The sequence below is a fragment of the Macadamia integrifolia genome, unplaced genomic scaffold (genome assembly GCF_013358625.1).
Source record: "Macadamia integrifolia cultivar HAES 741 unplaced genomic scaffold, SCU_Mint_v3 scaffold2932, whole genome shotgun sequence".
In the NCBI taxonomy this organism is placed as follows: domain Eukaryota; kingdom Viridiplantae; phylum Streptophyta; class Magnoliopsida; order Proteales; family Proteaceae; genus Macadamia; species Macadamia integrifolia.
The window spans coordinates 19,965-32,897 of NW_024869071.1; the positions used below are offsets into that span (position 1 = coordinate 19,965).

Here is a 12,933-nt window from a genome sequence, read left to right on the forward strand (position 1 = left end):
CAAACCAGAATTTGGGGCTTTATGACCAGATATCAGCACCAAACAAAAGGACTAATCAACAACCAGACTATGGTATCAATAGTCCACAACTATAACAGAACAGTAGCAATTTCAGCAGTTGACAGATTTCAGATTACCAATAGAAATTAAGACAGGGCAGCAGTAGACTAAATAAACACAACCAGAAACTCTAGAGACCTTGTGGAGGTTCAAATCAACAGCAACATTGATCCACATTATTAAGGAAACAACATAAGACCAGTCACAGTAATCGATCCCAAGTTAGGACTCAACAGGTCACTAAAAGACAAAAATCTGGAGATTTTTAATATCTCAGTGATGGCTGATCAGAATCAGCCAAAAGTAGGGTCGATCCTTACTTGGACAAAGGGGATCCTTCGACCAAAAGACTAGGCTGATCAGACCTGCAGAACTGATCTTTCCAGCAGACACCGAAGGCTCTATTTTTGCAGAAAATTCTGGGCAGAAATAGAAGGAATCGTACCTGGTATTTGCAGCTCTAATAAATCTTGAAATTATAGTAGAGCTTAAAGAAAAAATTACTTGGAGCAGACCTCCTGGACTTCACGCCGCAAGGAGTCGTTGGATCGAACACCAACCCATCACTGTGATCAGACACACAAAAGTTCTCTTGCAGAGAAAGCAGCAGCAGCAGCAGCAAAATAGTTTGTCAAAATCGTGGCTCATAAAAGAGCCATCTTCTTTATTTATAATGATGGGGAGGGTTTACAAATAATAACAACTCAGAGTTACTAAAAACTGATTACAAGAAGTTACTAAATCTAATGAAAATAGAAACTAGTCTTGACAGAAATTAGAAACTAACAATGACTTGAAATTAGAAACTAATTTAGGACTTCAAAATAGAAACTAAATAACTAATTAGTAACCCCATCAGCAGCCCAAATTGTGGGCTGACTTGGACCAGATTTGGGTCGACCCAGTCACCCATTTGGGTCGACATTGGTCTTGGTTCTCCTTGTGTAAACCTTTGTCGGTACTGCATCAGCTCTCCCCGGCTTGAAAACATTCGACTCCGACGAATGGATAAGGGACATGTAGTGCTCATACAAGTCGGGATCAAGCCTCTTGAAATCATCAGCATGAATCTAAGTACAGTCATTACGGGGACGACCTTTCCACTTGACAAGAAAAGTGTGATAACTAGTGCCACGGTGGGAGGTCTTGTAATTATCATCCAAGAAGTCTTCAATAACTTCAGAAGTGGGCGGCTTCAATTGGGGCAACCTCAGCATTTGCTCCGTGTCTCCATCATCCGAATGATGCCCAACATAAAGGTGAAGATCAACCACATTAAACACATTGCTTATGGTCATGTCACAGGCAGCTCAAGCACATAAGCATTAGATCCTCTACGTTTCAGCACCTTGTGGGGACCCATCTTTCGTGGATGTAGCTTGGTACTGACACCCTTCTGAAACCGTTCAGGATTTACTCGAATCATTACCATGTCCCCGGGTTTGAACTCCACATAATGCCGATGACGATCAGCAGAAGCCTTATACACCTCATTGTTCAAGGCAATACGTCGTCGGACGTTGGCATGCACCTTAGTGATATGACGCAAGAACTCATCAGTTTCAATACTAGCTCGAGCTTGGGGTGGAAGTGACAGAAGGTCAATAGGCCGCTTAGGTTGAACTCCAAGCAAGATCTCAAAAGGAGTACGACTTGTCCTATTCAGTTAGCTGTTGTAGACAAATTCTGCAATGTCAAGAATAGAAGGCCATGTCTTCTTATAGTCTCGAACCAAACACCTCAACAAGTTTCCTAAGCTACGGTTCACCACCTCTGTCTGTCCGTCTGTCTGTGGATGAAATGCAGTTGAAAAATTCAGCTTTGTATTTGTCTTCAACCACAATGTCTTCCAAAAATAACTCATGAACTTAACATCACGGTCAGACACAATACTAGTTGGCAGCCCATGTAGTCGTACTGATTTAAAAAATTCAATGTATCGTATCGGTGTGTATCGTATCGGCCGACTAAATTTAAGATACATATCGAAAGGTATCGTATCGGTATCGGAGATACTTAAAACCATGACCACCATAATGGAATCATATCGTTCTCTAGTAGGAGGTAGTCTAAGAACAAAATCCATGCTAACATCAAGCCACGGTGCATGAGGAACAGGTAGTGGAGAGTATAAACCTGTGTTCTGTTTTCCCCCCTTTGCCAACTGACATACACGGCATCTCTTGATCACATGATTGACATCCTTTGCATGCATGGCCAATAATATCGATCAATCACCTGTGCAAGAGTCTTATCTTTCCCGAAATGTCCTCCTAATCCTCCTCCATATAACTCCCGTATGATGTAATGACGTAGGGAAGAGTTTGGGATACAAAGCCATGTGCCAAAGAACAAGTACGCATCATGAATAGAGTACTTTAGGTGCTGCCCACCTTGTTGTAACTCCATAAAGACAGTGCTGAAATCAGAATTAGATGCGTACTCACCTCGTATTTGATCTATGTTAATAGCATGTGCTGAAAATGTGTTAAGTGTGAGCACTTTCTGGCTAAGTGCATCAGCCACTGTATTCTCTTTTCTCGCCTTGTATTTCGTAGCAAGTACAAATTCCTGCAAGTAGGCTACCCATTTGGCATGTCTGTGGCTAATCGACTTCTGTGAGTGAAGGTGCTTCAAGGCCTCATGATCAGTGTACAAGATGAACTCCTTACCATTGAGGTAGTGCCTCCAATGGCGGAGCACTTAGACGACTGCATACAACTCCAGATCATAAGTCGAATAGTGCTTCTTGGCCTCATTCAATTTCTCGCTATAAAAAGCGATGGGGTGTCCTTGCATTATCACTCCTCCTAGCCCAACATGTGAAGCATCTGTAGCTACCTCAAATACTTTGTCAAAATCTGGTAGGCATAGGATGGGTGCCTCTGTCATCTTCCTCTTCACAAGAGCGAAGGCTTTGGTCGCTGCAGCTGTCTATTCAAACTTCCCTTTACTCGACTTCATACATTCAGTGATGGGTGCCATAACTGCATTGAAGTTCCGAATAAATCTCCTATAGAAGGAAGCCAACTCATGGAAGCTACAGACTTCTGTTAGTGTCTTAGGTGTGGGCCAATCAGTGATGCTCTTGATCTTCTCCGGATCAGCTTCAACATGTTTTGATCATGATTGGAACACTATAAATCCCCAAAACTTGTTAAAACGGTGAAGATTTAGGTCGTTTTATTTTTATTATTATTATTATTATTATTATTATTATTTTATGTTAGATGATTTCCACCAACTCAAATCAAAGAGAAAAACAAGTTTCCAAGGCTGTTGGTTGCTTTTGGTTTTGTATCTCACTTATGGTTTATGTTTAACAGGTTTAAAGGAGAAGTACCAAGTGTATCTTACCTATATCGATCCGTGTTGGGCTGTATCAACCCATATTAGCCGATTCAGTTTTTCTTTTTTTGAAAAAAAAAAAAAAAGGGTATCAGTGGGTATTGGTATCAGCTGATATGATACAATAAACACTGCTACTTAAAACCCTGGTTACAAGAAGGTCAGTTAGGAAACTAGATAGAGGTTTGGTCATGGTCTATAATAGTCTGTCGTGAGATTATTTTTTGGGTGAATGGGTATGGTTTGGTTTTTAGAATGGTTCTTTACTTTGACAGACTACTTTTCTTCTCTTTGCTTCTGTTAGATCATGCATTTAAATTTTGCAAAGCAAATTTCTGTGCCTTCCCTTTTTCTCTAAAAAAATTGACCAGGTTGGATCTGCTATTCTACTCACTTCTTGAATTCTGATTCCTCTTTCTGCAACTACAATTGTAATATGTGCAATTGGGTCTGCTGTCCCAATCATAATCATTTTCCTGTCTTTGAGATTCTGGTTCAGATCTCTTAACTCTTTTGATTTCAGATTTAATAATCCTGAGGTTCCTTTGTGATTTAAACCTATATTATTATCTGTTTGATGCAGTTAATATTGTCCAATATTGGGCCAATCGGGCCTTGGAAGATTTTTTTTGGCCCGTGATTTGGTTCTATGGTCCTTGAGCTTTTTATATTTTGGTTTATTGATATAATGGGCCTCTTTTATAAACATGTATTTATGGTCTTAATTCTGGATACAAAATTTACTTTATTAGTTAGTCTAGTTAGAGTTTCATTTTTTATTTATTTGTTATTAAGTTTTTTAGTTAGGCTGGAATAGATCTCTTAAGAGCGCAGCCTTATTTCAGTTTCTTTCCTTTATTATTTTAGTTTCCCAGTTATTTTAAGTTTGTCTTATCAGTCCAAGATTGGTTTGGTCCTTTCCTTTTTTGAGCATGAATCTGTTTTGAGTCTTCTATGTAAGATTATAAGGGGCTACAGTCTCGTACAATAATTTGAGTAAAGAATTTGGCTTGTTGTCTTTGGTTCTATGGTGATTCAGTTCCAGCCCTTACTTTGGTGATTCAGTAGTTGAATGGTGGTGATTCCAGTCGAGGCCTTTAATGATTCCAAGGTCATATCCCCTCCTTTTCTTATTTTATTTATTTTTATTTCAAATCAAATACAGGCCAGATTTCACCTCTTCCATTCTTGTGCAAGTTGCTTTTCTAGTTCTGTTTCTAATTCGTATGTTGCACGCTTGGTCCAATAGTAAGATACGAATGTTGCGACCTAGTGGTCAAGTGGTCGAAACAGCCTCTCGACATTCTTGGGGTAAGGCTGCGTAGTTCTTGCCCCCTCGAACCTTGCACATGCGGGAGCCTCGTGCACGGGGTACACCTTTTTTTTTTTTTTTTTTTAAATTCGTATTATTCTGTTGGCTGTTGTTTTAATTTTTAAAACTTCAGATCTGAATTCAGTTAATCATTGTTATTTATTTATTTTTTTTTTAATCAGCATTCAAAATATTACTTTTACATCAATTTCAGGTGGTCTGAAATCATCAAAATTTTCAAATCTGATTTCAACTCAGTTTTCAGAACTATCAATCTCATTTGACTTTTTACGCATTGGTTTCAAAATCTGATTTTGTTACTGGTTTAACAGTCCTGTTCATGGGGCTACACCTTGGTTTATCTTCTTATAGAGTTCATCAGAACTCCACCTCTACAACCCATGTCAAGCTGATATGTCAGGGGTTAGGTTGCTTTCCTAGGGTAACCCAATGATGCATATATGCACCCGTGGAGCGATCTGTACCCATCTGGGTATCCAACCAGAGATGAACTAGACCCATATTAAGTCCTTGGTCTAGTAGGATTTTATTAAATCTTATTTATTTGGGAATATTACGTAATCTTTTATTTCAAGTAGGATACGTAGGAGATAGTAGTTTCTTAATTAGAGTTGATTTATGATTTGTTTTCCTTTTGAGTTAGTTTCCTTTTAGGATTTCTTTTCATGTTAGAATTTTTCAATTTCCTATTTATATGCTTGTAACAGATTGAGAAAGATAGAATTGAATAATGAAGTTATGAATTGATATTGTGGTGTGTGCCTGCGGGCTGAGTATGTGTGATTCCTTTCTCTCCTCCCTTTTCGTAGTGCGATTTCTCCTTCCCTTGCAACTCTGAGACCCATCTCTGGGAATTCTTCCTCACCCCTAAGGCTTCTTCATCATTTGGTATCAGAGCCGAAGGATCTTTACTCTACTGAAACACAACCCCCTCCATCTTCCCACTTCCCACTATAGCCCTGTGACTCCCTTTCTCTCCCTATTTCTCTCCTTATTCCCTGTTTTGGCTCTACCGAGAACACCCTAATCCCCACCCTACCGAAACCCCAACCCCATCCTTCAACCCTACTGAAAACCCCTGCCCTCTGCCCTTTGTTCTCTGTTGCCTTCGCTCGAAGGTTCCAACAGCAAGTGAAGAGAGAGAGAGAGAAGAGAGAAGAGAGAAGAGAGAAACAAAAGGACAGAACAGAAGAACAGAAAAGGATTAAAAGAGAGCAACAAGAAGAGAGTCGAGAAGGAAGATCAGAGAAAAAAAAGAAGAAGAAGAAGATGCAGCAGAAGAAAAAGAAGAAGAAAAGGAAGACCAAACGAAGACAGCAACAAAATAAAGAGCATACCTAGGTCGACTGAGTCCTATCCACCGCTGGTCGTCGAAGCATCCGCCTTCCTCTCCCTTGATTTCCTTTGGTTCCATCTCCGACAAGGAGGACTCCTTTGGCGGTAAACCCCAACCCACGACCTCCTTTGTTTCCTTTTTTTTTTCCCCTTTAATCCTTTATACTTCTAGTATTACCCCTCTAATTTTCCATTATCCCTAGTAGTCCCATATTTTTCCTTATTTCCAAATTAGACCCTACCCCACTGATACACCCCTTTGTGACTTAAATTGAATTTCAGTATTTATAGTTTTGCCATCATCTCCTCAACTTCTATTTATTTACCATTCTGCCACTCACTCCTTGCTTTGAGTATCCATCCGTGGTGATTACAACAACCTAGGCAATGGATCTAGATCTTTTATTAGATATTTGTTAACAGATGCAACTGGTACGAGAGAAGCTCAATGAGATGCAACAACACTGCAAAGACATCAAAGACCTAACATTGGTCATCGAAGACCTAACATTGGTCACATTTGATTGTATACACTCTACCTTCAACTATGTGATCTCAGCCGTTGAACAACAGGTAGACGAACCAGAAGATGAATCACTAGTGGTAGAAGATGAGATGGCACTGTTGGAAGTTGAAGATCAACTTGTGGGAAAATTTAAATCGATTGATCTCTTCAGTGAACTGATTGATTTTATTTTCACGAGTCACTACTTCACCAATGAACTCCGCGTCATGGATTTCATATCATTCGATCTTTGTTTCGATGGTGACTTCATACAGGCAAGGATAGATGCTGATCGATTAGAGTTGATTCTCCCGTTCTACAAAACTCGTGGACGAGTTAACTTGATTTTCAGTAAATTACAAAACTGCCATCCACTTGTAATTTGTCTTGTGCAATATCTGGGTGGGCCCATAAGAGATCCGAACCAGGTTTTGTAAACCCTTATTGCATCACATTGTGCAGTTCTCACCCCTGCTGGGGTTCCCTAATCAAGCCCTAATTGTGTGTATGTCAGTTTGGGTTGGTTGATAAGTGGCTAACCTTCTCAAGTGTTAATGGGATCAGCTAACCTAAGACAATGAGGTGCATTATCTAGCTATTTTTTAAGAGGTTAAGTTTGGCTGAGAAGTTTTATGAGGTTAAATTTGGCTGAGAAGTTTGATGCAAAATTGTAGCAAGAAGAGAAGATGGGCTTCTTGTTCTGGGTTTGGTTCACTTTCTTGGGTAAAGTTAGGCTTAATTTTGAATGCTCGATGGGCAATGCGTTATGTAGGCCATGGGCTTAGTATTTTTAATTATCTATGTAATGGGCCAATTATAGAAGCCCAAATATTAGGGATTTATGTCCTATATGGGATTTAAGTATTTAGTTTCTATGTTGGTTACTTAGTAGTATCTTTAGTTTCTAATTTTATTTTCCTTGATGTATAGGGCACCACTAATACATATGTGGGCCTATTCTTATTTTCTGGATGAATAAAATATAATATAAAAGAATGAGAGAATATATAAAGGAAAAAGGAGGAGGGAAGGCCCAGGAGACAACAATGAGCCTGTTCCTTGGGGAGTTTGTAACCCTACAGTGTGGGGAGGGAAGCAAGCTTGGAGTTGACGTCAAAATAGATGGCATTTCAAATCTTATTATAAGAATGGGAGTTGGATGTCCATCTACAAAGGTTCCACTCCATCCAGAGATAACTAATGGTGATGCAAAAAGCAAGCTTCCAACAGTGTCACAAATGGCGGAACCAGCAAAGGTCATATTAACTCAAATCCATTCTCTATTAAAGGTGAGAACTCTTTTGCTAGAAGGCCAACAACGACTAATGACTCTTTTCCAGATAATAGAGGAGAAGGGACGGGAAAAGAAGAGATAGTCAACATCTTTAGATCCATTCCATTATAGGCAGCATGCAGGGGGAACCTGAATGTGGCGGTAAATAAGGAAAGACTGCGTAGGGAGGCAGTTAGAGATAGCATGCCAAGCAATGAAACTATGGCGAGGGATATGGTCTTTGAACCAAAAGACTTTGTGCTAGAGCATAAAAGGGGCTTTGGATCTAACAGAGTCCCAAGCCAAGGAAAAGCTAAACAATCCGAAGGGGGAAGGAGTCCAAAGGATTTTTTCTTTCTTCCTCTATGACCAAGGGGAAGAGGAGGGAGGGAAGACTGGATGTCAGCTAAAGAGGAGGGGACCAAACTTTATTGTGGATAATGGATGAGATGGTGGCATTCCTACCCAAATTGCAGGAGTAGATGATACTGGGGCTAATAACAGGGACGAGAACACTTGAAGGATACCTAGGGTCAAGACAAAGGGAGGAAGAAATGCTGTTGCCAATGGAGTAGGAGATGGCGCCGATAGCTGTGGGTCTCAAGTTGAGGATAATTTGCTAGACCCAGAAGGCAGGCCTGGGGGAAATGGTCCAAAGGGAGTCATTTTTGAGGAGTAAGGATAGACCCAAGCGACCCAAATACTGTTGTGTATGGACACAATCTTCCAGATAAGCTCAAGGATGCCTGCAGAATTAATATCTTTAATGCGCCTTAGGCCAAGGCCACCTTCGGATTTGGGTAGACAAACAGTACTCCAGCCGGTGGGGTGGAGGAATTGGCTAGAGTTGGTTCCTTTCTAAAGGAAGGAACGAAGAAGCGACTGTATTCTTTTATTAGTTTCCTTTTGGAGGGAGTAGATCCTCTATCTATTGTAAGGGCCTTAGAGCCCAACCCCACGATTTGAAGTTGATTGAGAATCTGGTTTGTAAGGGTCGTAGAGCCCAACCCCACCTGTGTAGTTTACTGCTAATTGACTGCCATTCCATTATATGCTTTGCCAGGCTAAAATCATAACTGCACATATTCCATAGACATTTCCAAGATAAAATCATATAACAAATTTCCATTCTAACCATATTCTTTAATCTGTGAGGCATTTGTACATTCTGTATCTAAATCCCTGTGAATAAAGAGAAATAAATGTCAAACAAGAGTTCATGTAAGTGCAGTTAGGAGTAGGGATTGTTAGAGATATATGTGATTTGTTTTTTTTTTTTGGTCTTTATCCGTTTAGATTTGTTAATATCAAGTAGGAGATTGAGTCCAATTTAGAGTCACGTTCTGTTTTACTTGGGTAAGGATTAGGATTCTTTTAAGCCTTCAAATACATGCTGTAACAAAGGAGGCATTGGTTTTCTTAATGAGAAGTTTGTTTTGAGTAGACACCTATGGCTGCCAAGAGCTGCGCATCCCTCTCTCATTTCAGGTACAGTTGATCCATATCCCTTTTCCTTATTCTTTTCTGCTTTATTTGTTTTCTGTTATTATTTCTCCTCCAGTACTACTTTGCTGTCATCGTTAACTTTCATTGCACATATTTCCTGGTTCTCTGTTGAATGGTATTAAGGCCGAGAAGGACTTTCTGACCTTTCAATTCAAGTCGGTTTGCCATAAGATTTTGGTAGTTGGTTCGCCGCCTTAGGGCGACCCTAACCCAGGGTGATTATCTCCAGAACTACCGTCTGCTGTAAGATTCAAACCAGCAAACAGACCTGAGTCTGCTGGTTTCTGTCATACCCTGTTTCCAGAATTTTGTTATTTCTTTGCTTGTTATATTGATTGCTTGCTGGTTGGATTCAGTAAGTCATCAAAGTATTGAACTGTCCCTGAAATTTTTAATCTATAGGGACCTCTTTGGTTGGATTCAGTCACCCAAATCTATGCTGAATCTACCATATCCATGGTTTTGGCTAGAGGTAGAAGAAGATAGAATTTTATATTAGGGAGAGGGTTCCCTGAAAGGCAGTGTGGCCCCTATCCCAGCGTGTGAGCTAATGGGAGCATGTGTGGAAGCATCAACAGGGGTGGGATTTCCGCCTTTCATGAGGTCAGGGTGGTCATTTCGTCCACCTCGAGGTAATGCTGCCTTTCAGGTTTCTTTTTCCCTTTATATTATTTACAATTAGTCTCATGCACTGATTTACATTGATACCCTTCCTTTTAAGATTTGTTTATGCCTTATCCCATCTTCATTTTAATTTTCAGAATTGTACTTTGCTCTTAACTTTAATTCTTGTTACGTCCCTGTTTTTCTTAATTCACCGAAAGGGAGTTCAGATCTTCCATTTAATTACACAATTTCCTTTCAACCCCATTAATTTGAAGTGTGTACCATTCTTGTGGGCCCATAACGACCCCGTAATCAAGGTATTTAACCCGGGATCACATCAACATTTCTATACAAGGAGCATATTATTAAGTCAAGTTAATACCTCACGTTAAAAGCATATGCAAACAGGTCAACTCTGCTCAATTGTCTACCCAACACCCCTGAACTAGTTGAAATTTTGGCTGCACTGGAGGCTAATCCAGTGTGAAATTGTTGGAAACTAGAAACCTGGAAAAACCTAGTGGTTATATTGGATCTGCACAGTAATTGCCACTCCTAAATAAGAAGCAACATGAAAAGGAGACATGAACACTTTTCCTGATTTTAACTCATTTCTCCAGGGTGCTGTCTAAAAGAAAAGTTGTTTCCTACTTGTTTAATTCGTTACTATAATATAAAATGTGCTGTAGAAATTGGGGACATTCTATGGATTTGTCTCTTTGGAAACATAGTGTGGAGAAGAAATTTTTGGTGAACTATGCAATTCTTTGTTCTGTCAGACCTATGAAGGATCATATCAGGATTTAAACTAAAAACTAAGATTTTCTCTTTTGGATTTCAGTTATAATACCTAGATTAACTAGTGTGTATAAAGTTTGTATTCCTTGCTGCATCTTTCATCTTTCCTTCTGTACTTTTTTGAGTTGTTTCTGCTAGGTCGACTGTTATTGCACTCATCCTATCCTTTGTTTTTGCTCAGACGACTGTGTTACAGAGTGGTATTTTCGATCATTTGATAAACATCTGGGATTTTAATACTGGACCTGTTCCAGGAACTTGTGACATTCATTTCTTAGTGGACTTCAAGTTCCAGTCACCACTTTATCGTCAGGTATTGCCCATTTCAAGTTCCACTTGTATTTCTTTTGTTCTTCAAGCTAAAGAATCGTCACCTAGTAAGTACTTTTAATCCTCAATTTATTATGGCTGCATTGAAACAATTCAAATTTTCACTTGATGGACAAAAATCCCATGTTCAACAAATTGACCACAATAGCAGCATAATTCAATTCCATGTTGCATATGTTACAAGTTAAAGAAACTTCTGTACATGTTTGGTTTGGTATGTGTTTTTACCTCTCATGGATGATATCCAACTTTGGGTTGTTAAGGAGGATTGTGAACTTTGTCTATGTTTTTGAACAACAGGTAGCATCCTTGTTCTTCAAGGAAGTGGTCTCTCGACTCGTTGAATCATTCACCGGCCATTGCCGTTTGATTTATGGACCCGGGGTCCAAGTATTTGAAAATCCTTATGGACAGAGAATATAAACAGGTAGTTTTATTGAATTGTACCTGACAAAGACCGATGGAGCCTCAGGCACTGGGTTGCTCTTTTTTTTTCTTTTCTTTTAAAGACAGATGGAAATCATAAAATGCTCACATGCATCACTCAAGTGGCAGTCCAATTACTGTGCTACGGACTTATGGTCTGGGTCGGTAGATTCAGCATGCCCTAGGATGCCCTTTGCTAATGCATATTCTCTTTCAACTTGGCCACAGGCTTATGAATGTTGTTGGTTAGTGCAATTTGAAGGTTAAGGTGCTTACCCTACACAATAGGTATTTTTCCTTTTTGTCCCAACACAATTTGGTGTTGCAGCTCACTGATGATTTATGCCCCCTACAGTGATCAATGTTTGTATTTTTTTTTTTTGTGACTGAACAGTGATCAAGATCTTTCATAAGTCATATATTTATCTGGATTATTACCATTCTAACTATTGTAATATTTCTTTGTTTTGCCTGGGGCTAAAATCTTAGGGGCAACTACTATCATTCCCCTAGACTTGCCTTTTATTGACTCAAACTACCTGCTGGCGGATGCAAATGGATAGTGAAAAATCCAAATTCGGTTTGCATCGATTTCCATTTAGGGGTATTCGGATCTGAATTCGAATATCTGGAAAATAATTATCTGGTTCAATTAGATAATCAATTAATCATTTTGAGGGTTCTTGAATTTTAGACATGTTCTACAGAATGAGGAAAAGAGCTAAAACGACTTAGGAAGATGGATCGAGAACAAATTGTATTCATTAGGGGAGGAAGGGAGGGAGGGATTACATAAGTTAAATGGATGGTCAAAAATCTTAATTTGATCTACATCAATATCCATTTAGGAGTATTCATATTCAGTTAGGGAATATTCAGATCCGATCACATTCGATCCGTTTACATACCTAGAAAATTCAAATTTCTCTTTCCCTTGTGTTTGAAAATACCTATATTAACCACTTATGGATTGGCTCAATTTGGTTCAAGTGAATCAAGCCCCTCCCTCTCTTGGACGTACGGGGAATTTGAAGCTCCACCATGGTGCTTTCTCTCTATCCCATTCTGCTTCTATCTCCTTGTTTCTCACCCTCCCTGCTCGGTTTCCCCTCCATGGTGCTCTCTTTCAAGATTCACCTTATATCTGATGGGAAAGAATGGGGTGGGTATTGAGATGAATTGTAGTGTTACATGTCGCATAGCATACATTCAATAATCAAGAATGCCTTGGATTGCACTTGAGCACCTTAGGCTGCATGTTTGAGCATTTCTGGTCGTTGGATGTGTGCTACAGAGGAGCCTGATCTGAGGGAGGGGGCCGGTGGAGTCTAGGTTTTCGGTTGTAATCAAAGCCCCTATTTAAAGCACTGGATTTTGGTGTGCAAAGCCTCCGGATTGGATGCGATTCGACTT

The 12,933-nt window shown here is 39.6% G+C and overlaps 1 long non-coding RNA gene across 1 annotated transcript; it reads left to right on the top strand.

Moving 5' to 3' along the window:
• Window positions 1-7,600: 7,600 nt before the first annotated feature.
• LOC122067487 lies at window positions 7,601-11,960 on the top strand. The gene is made up of 2 exons (XR_006136751.1): window positions 7,601-11,077; window positions 11,395-11,960. It is a non-coding gene; the product is annotated as an uncharacterized LOC122067487 (long non-coding RNA).
• The last annotated feature ends 973 nt before the right edge of the window (window positions 11,961-12,933 follow it).